The sequence below is a fragment of the Eptatretus burgeri genome, chromosome 12 (assembly GCF_056783735.1).
Source record: "Eptatretus burgeri isolate ZD-2024b chromosome 12, Ebu_testis_v1, whole genome shotgun sequence".
Lineage (NCBI taxonomy): Eukaryota > Metazoa > Chordata > Myxini > Myxiniformes > Myxinidae > Eptatretus > Eptatretus burgeri.
The window spans coordinates 81027663-81035162 of NC_140972.1; the positions used below are offsets into that span (position 1 = coordinate 81027663).

The 7500-nt window shown below is 56.3% G+C and overlaps 1 protein-coding gene across 1 annotated transcript in view; it reads left to right on the forward strand.

Moving 5' to 3' along the window:
- Nucleotides 1-7500, forward strand: part of MCCC2 (methylcrotonyl-CoA carboxylase subunit 2) — a 250557-nt gene that overhangs the window by 87923 nt on the left and 155134 nt on the right. The gene's annotated exons all lie outside the window — the stretch shown is intronic.

Here is a 7500-nt window from a genome sequence, read left to right on the forward strand (position 1 = left end):
GTTTTTCTTTTGCTATCTTTATTTTGGACCAACCGCCATGATTACCACCACAACCACAACATCAACCACCAACCACAACGCCGCTTCACCACAACCGCCACGACCTTCCCGTCACACCTCGCAACCGTCGCATCGCCACCGTTCTTGCCCCGCTGTGGGTACCGGTGTTGGACTCGTGCAGGGCGCGCGCCGAACAGCGTGTACAAAATCACGGATTTTGTGCTTCAAAAACGGATCAAAAACGACACACGCCCACTTTTTGCCGTCCAATCGGTGAGCGAGGGGCGGGTGGCCCCGCCCCAGGGCGATCGATATATGCAAATTTATGGATCAAAAAGCCTTCACGCCCACTTTTTCTCGGGCCAATGGGGAGCGAGGTGAAAGGTCGAAGGGAGGGGTCAAAGATGAGAGGGCGAAGCTACGGGGCTGATAAAAGGACCGTGTTCGTCAGTCCAGAGAGTCCAGAGGCGGAGAGTAGGAGAGTCCAGAGGCGGAGAGTAGGAGAGTCCAGAGGCGGAGAGTAGGAGAGTCCAGAGGCGGAGAGTAGGAGAGTCCAGAGGCGGAGAGTAGGAGAGTCCAGAGGCGGAGAGTAGGAGAGTCCAGAGGCGGAGAGTAGGAGAGTAGGAGAGTCGGAAACAGAGAGTCAAGACTTCGCGGGCGGTGGAGTTGGCAAGAAGGAGCTGGTCGTCGTGTGCGTTGGAGTCGGAACGGAGGGACGGAGCTGTGGAAAGGCAGCGACACCAGACGAGGGGTGCTCGCGTCGGGAGCTGCACCCCAGGGAGGCCGACAGCGCGACCTGGCCGAGGTGGAGACGCTCGTCGCGGGATAATAAAAATCCTCTATACCCCGAGCATCAGCAACCCCTCCTGTTTCCCCCCGCGCTGAGATAGTGCGACCAAGGGGCCCCGTTCCCACCCCCTGCCAGGCACTGTCCACGAGGCCCGCGGATTGCCGAGCCATCGCCGCGCCGCGTCTCATCACCAGGCGGGTAGGCCCGAGCCGGTCTCGGTCTCAGGCCTACCTCATTCTTGTGGGATTTCTTTTGCTTGGTTTTGGGTATGTGTTGTCGGCGCCGTCTGTGAAGTAGAATTGTATAAGTGTTGCCGTGTGCTCGGTAGTCGGTATTAGCTCTGCACTGTGTTTTCACTTTTATGTTTGCTTTTTGTGTAAATGGAATTGTGTTTTCTTTTTTTGTGTGCATTTGGTGGAATTGTATTTGTGTGCTTTCCGTTCGTCGCGAATAAATGTGCTTTATTGTTGAACTGTTCTCCCGCTTCGCTTCGTCTTTTCCCCATTGAACCCCCATCTTGCTTCACGTAAAGGGTTGGTAGTGGGCTGAGTACGCCCGATAATTAATCGAACCGTCGAGGTCGACGATAACACCGCTCGGTTATTCTGATAGTACGGAACGGGTCGCTTAAGTGGCCCGTGTCCGAAGTCGACCTGCGGCGAGGTGCGATCGCCCGGTCTACCCTCCGCGTGGGTACTTAGGTAGTTCGAATTTGGCGAGCAACCCTATCCCACGCGGGGGCTGATTGGCTCGATCGCGGTGAGACCGAAAGGTCCACCCATGACTGGTTCCCGGCGTTAGTCCGAGAGGGTCACGACTGGATTGTCCGTCCGGTGGGCGACGTGCCGCGATTCGAGTTACGTGGCCGTTCGCACGCCGGCGGGCGCGAAAACCGCAACACTGGTGTCAGGAGTGGGATACAAATTCATCGCCCTCCTCGCGGCACTGGTATCGGAGAACAGGAAAACGGGCTGTCCTGTCTCCAATTAAATTTACGGGAATCGGTCCAGGGGTGAGAGAAGCGACCCCCGATTCCCTCCAAATTACGAGCGAGCAAATTAACCCTTCACGAGAAGCAAGATGGCGTCTCAAGGCGAGCGGGAGCCGGGGGTATTAGAAATGTATATGTGTAATAATGTAGAGTCCATGGTCCAGGATGGAATCCCCGAGCAGGAAATGTTGATTGTGCAGGAACACGGACTCGCCCAACTGAACCCAGGGCCCGAGGTGGGTGCGGCGGCGGCCACGGTGTATGACACCTCCCCCCCCCTCTCCACCAAGACCCTTCCCCAACCCCTGCCGAAATGGCTCACTCAAGCGCACCCGACATGGCCCAGCTATTCACCATGCTGGCACAAATGAATGCGGAAATGAAAGGCATGAACGAAAAGATGGATGCGAATATGAATGAAGTGAAAACGACGATGGATGCGAATACACAGCAAATGAAAAACGAAATGAAAGGCAATACACAACAAATAAACGAAAAGATGGATACAAAAATAAACGGAATGGAAGCAAACATGAAGGAAGAAATGAAAGAGCTACGGGGTGAGACGCAGAACATGGGCCGAAGCCTGCAGGCGGGCATGAAGGCCGTGACCGGGGAGATAAAAATGGCGACTCCACGTGTGGGAGCAAACGAGCTGGGTGGGGTGCAACGGCTGACAGGCCCGCGGTGGAGGCGGGTGAAAAAATAATTCGTGGAACGTGTTGGGCGAGGGTCGTGACGATGACCGAAAGGGAAAAATTAAATGGGGAGACCAAAACGTGTGAGACGAGACACGAGGTGACGACAACAGAAATAATAGTTGAGACAAGGGAGGTAAAGGGTGAAGAGTTGGCAGAGACACGGGAGATGGGAACGATAGAGGGAAGACTACACGATGAAGACGGGGTAAGTGACGCGCACGCACACACGGAGGTAGTGGAGGACAATGGGGTTGAGCTCGCGGAGCGTGTTGGGACCCGGTGCGAGCACCTGGATGGCCTCCTCCAGGAACGAGGGGAGGGAGTATGCCCCCTTGAGGCGAGTCACGACCAGGTGAGTTCGGTCGTGCTTTGCGAGGTTGAGGGGACGAGTGCTGTGGACGGGTGCACGGAGAGCTTGGGGGGTGGAGAGGCCCCGGAGACCCTTGTGGGGACACAAATCCCCAGTGTGGTTGTCCCTGTGTGTGTGGTGCAAGGTGTGAGTGCGTCCCCGTGTGTGGAAGCGACCCCGTGTGTGAGTGGTGTGGTGGCGATGGTGCCAGAGTGCGTGCTTCCCAGCACGCCGGGTGTGGATGGGGCACCGTGTGTGAGTGAGGCCGTGTGTGTGAGTGAAACGGCCAGTATGAGTGAGGCACCACGTGTGAGTGGTGTGGTGGCGATGGTGCCAGAGTGCGTGCTTCCCAGCACGCCGGGTGTGGATGGGGCACCGTGTGTGAGTGAGGCCGTGTGTGTGAGTGAAACGGCCAGTATGAGTGAGGCACCACGTGTGAGTGGTGTAGTGGCGATGGTGCCGGAGTACGTGCTTCCCAGCACGCCGTGTGTGGATGAGGCACGGAGTGTGAGTGAGGCACCGCGGGTTAGTGCCCCCGCGTGTGTGGGTGAGGCACCGTGTGTGGAAGAGACCGCGTGTGTGAGTGTCGCCGTGTGTATGAGTGAGGTACCGCGGGTGAGTGCCCCCGCGTGTATGAGTGAGGGACGGTGTGTGGATGAGGCACCGCGGGTGAGTGCCCCCGCGTGTGTAAGTAGTATGGTTTGTGTGAGTAGTGAGGCACGCGTGAGTGAACGGCCGAGTGCCAGGGAGACCGTGTGTGTGAGAGAGCGGTATGAGAGGGAGATGTCGGTTGGCATGCGGGAGCACGCAGCCGCGTCTCCCGGTGTGAGTTTGATGGAGTGGACTGTGTGCGTCGTAACACGCAGGTGTGCGTGGGTCGAATGGCGACGACGGCGACGTGAGAAGAAAGAAAGCCGAGTAGCGGCTGTAGTTGTTTCGAGGACCGTGCCGGGTTTGCCCAGCAGTGAGCACGCGGTTCGTGCTGTGCAACGCACGAGACCACCACGTGCTCGCTTGCGAGAGTGAAGTCCCGGTCCGGAAACGCACGCGGTGGATTTGCCGATCCCGCGGACGGACAAAGTTTAGGCAGGTAAATGGATTTGGACCGGACGGGTTCTCCACGCGATCGTGTGTGTTCAGCTCCAACGGGCAGGGCACATGTGTTCGCGTGGGGAACCCCTCGAGACGTGTGGCTTGTGTTTTTTTTTATATGCGCACGGTGACGTCATGGCTGCACGTGTGGTTGGAATCCGGCAGGAGGGGTATCCCGGCCGATGGTACCGTCCAAGGAGGGACGAGGAACACGTGCAGCTGCATGACGTCACGGGCAGTTGCAAAGTGCAAAGAGCGCGAGTTGCCGCGCTGGCGCTGCGCATGTAAAGAAAAAAAAAAAAAAGAACAAGCCTCACTTTCGGGTGTACAGGATTCCTGGGCAAGGGGTGAAAGACCCCCTTACCTGGGCACAGGATGGAAACTAGTTAGGGGGAAGGGTTAGCTTAGCTAGACCGACTTCATGGGGCAGGGGTAAGTCCTCATGGAGTCCGTGGAATGGATTAGTTAGAGGGATTGTAGCCAGATTTAGGTGGGGAAATTGATTAAAGAGATTAGGAGACAGTGACAGACTGTGAATGTGTAGAGGGGACGTAGTTTAGCTACGTAGGTTAAATGGAACGTGCTGTAGTTTAAGGGACGACGTGGGAGCACGAGTTAGTTAGGGGATGTAGCTAGAAGGATGGCAGAGTTCAGTGGTGTGTGTGTTGAAGAGTTGGTGAGTGAAGTGGAAGCATGTGCTTGGTGAGTGAGTGAGGCCAGCGGGTCTGTGTGAATGGAGTGAATGGGGAATGCATGGTGCGATGAGTGATTGGGGGGAGGAGTGACTCCCGCCCAAGGGACCCCGGGGTCAGTGTAGAGTGAGTTAGGGGGTTAGTCAAATTGAAAAATGGAGGTTGTTTTGTTGTTGGTGGGAGTGTAGGCTCGAAACCCATTTGGAGGGGTGCAGGAGCCCTGTTGACGGGCTTGGGAGCGTGGCTGCGAAAGGTGAGTATCGCTGAGTGGGTACCCCGGGCACCAGGCTAGTCGGCCGCGGTAGGCCAAGGGCCCATGGGGGGCCGGGATAGAGTAGTGGGCACGGGTGCGCCTGCTCGGTGCGGGGGCCCGGGGCGCCATTAGCCGCGTGGGCAGTGTTGTGGGCACGGGTGACCCTCGGAAAGGGGCCCGGGAGGCCGGCCTGCCACGTGTGCGTTTCAGGGGAGGTGCCATGGGGGGCACTCCCCGGTGTTAGGGAGCTGGTAGGCTCGGAGGCAGTGTAGTGCCCGGGGGTGCCATAGCGGGAGATTCGGCAGAGGGTCGTGCCTGCCAAAGGGAGCCACGTGTCCTAGCCAGGAGACCGTGTGAGGGCACGGAGAGAAAATTGGGGGGCGAGGCCCGAAATTGTGAGGACACCAACACAGGCGACGGGAATCTGGGTTGTTAGAACCAATAGTTGAAGCAAGAGGCGCTTGTTGAAAGCCCCGGGGTAGTTTAACAGTTAAATGGTTAGGGTAGATTAGGAGATGTACCCCTCCGCACCATCCATCCCCTCGCTGTCGTTGTGGGCCGCTGGACCCACTTGGTGTTAAGATCGCCGAACTCTGGGGAGGCCATTCTGAGGCTTCGTTGGGCCTCGACACAGGACGTTAGCTCTCCCTTATTCCCCTCCGGGAAGGGAACGTAGGGGTTGGGAGTAGGCTAGGTGACAGGATAGGTTAGCCGAACAAGGACGATAAAGGGGGTTAGGGGACGATTTATAGTGGGGAAGTAAAAATAAAAACAACAGAAAAAAAATAAGTTGGGGCTAAATTGGGGTTTGACAAATTAAGGGAGTGGGTATGTACAGTGACAGGCAAAGGCGATAGGTGGGAGGGAGACCGTAGGTAGGTCCGAGCCCGCCTTCCGAGTGGCCAGCACCACCGCACTCCCTCCACCAACCTCCACTGAACGGCAAAGGCTAGCCAACTCCATCGGCTGGCCGTGTTTTTCTTCGAGGCGGAGGCCGGCCAACTTCATCGGCAGCTGTTGTTGTGCTGCAAGGCCTGTACCGGCCAGTTCATCTGCTGGCTGTTTTCTTCAAGGCCTGTGCCGGCCAGTTCATCTGCCCGCTATGTTTGCCTGCAGCGGCCTTCTTCTGCGGGCTGTGTTTGCCTGCTCACCTTTGCCATGCCATGCCCACTGCCCACGTTCACCAGCCCCGTTCAATTTTTGCTTTGCCCCCCCCTGTTCATTTCCATGTGCGCCAGGATCAAGGCAACAGTTTGCAAGCTGCGAGAACTGCCCTGTTGGCAGCTACAACACGGGCCTGCAGTGGCAGCCCGTGCACCGTGTTTTGCGTCCATCCATTCATCCATTCATTCGTTGTGCTCATTGCGTGTGCCACTTGAGCTGGCACGGAGACTGCGTTTGTGCAGCTCATGCACCGTTGTGGTTCACTGCGTTCAGTTCAAAAGGGAAGGCCTTGGACTGCGTGTGAGCAGCCAGCCACGTTCCCTGTCACCTGCATTGTTTTGAGCCAGAGACTGCATGCGAGCAGCCTGGCTCCCTGCGAACTGCTTTTCTTTTGCAGAGTTCAATGATCCTGGGCCATGGTTTAGTGTAAAATTTGTAAGTTAAGGTTAAGATGTACTGTGAATATGAGTGCGCCCCCGGCATGTTTGTCTTAGCGCCGGCAATTTTATTTAAGTCGTCCGTGTGAGTGAGTTTGTTTAGATAGTTACGCAGCCCTTAGGTTATTTATTTTGGGGACACGAATACCATGAATGTCGCACTCAGGGATCCGTAGGTAAAATGTACTAGGGGAAAACTACACATGATGGCACACGAAAATTTGACGACTCGGGACGAGTCTGTAAAAAGGGAAGGGGGTAGTGTTGTGGTTACCAGATTCGCAAACCACCATTCAGGTCCCTTAGGTGAGGTATCTCGGTAAGTGCATGTGTAGTTAGGCCCAAACCCGTTGTCTAGTGGGAATACATGTCATTTATGCGAGCTGCGACTCTTCAGGATAGCCGTTTTTCTTTTACTATCTTTATTTTGGACCAACCGCCATGATCACAACCACAACATCAACCACCGACCACAACCACCGCTTCACCACAACCGCCACGACCTTTACCGTCACAACTCGCCACCATCGCATCACCGTCATCTCGCGCCACTCATGGGCACCGATGCTGGACTCGTGTAGGGCGCACGTTGAACAGCGTGTACAAAACCACGGATTTTCTGCTTCAAAAACGGATCAAAAACGACACACGCCCACTTTTTGCCGTCCAATCGGTGAGCGAGGGGCGATTTGGCCCCGCCTCCAGAACGATCGATATATGCAAATTTGTGGATCAAAAAGCCTTCACGCCCACTTTTTCTCGGGCCAATGGGGAGCGAGGTGAAAGGTCAAAGGGAGGGGGTCAAAGGCGAAGTTACGGGGGGATAAAAGGACGGTGTTCGTCAGTCAGGAGGGAGTCGCAAGAGAGAACGAGGGAGAGTCAGCAGAACGAGTCCAAAGAAGAGTTCAGAGAGAACGGGTCGGAGAGTCAAGAAGAGGAGAGTCGGAAGCAGAGGGTCAAGACTTCGCGGGCGGTGGAGCTGCTCGTCGTGTGCGTTGGAGTCGGAACGGAGGGGACGGAGCTGTGGAAAG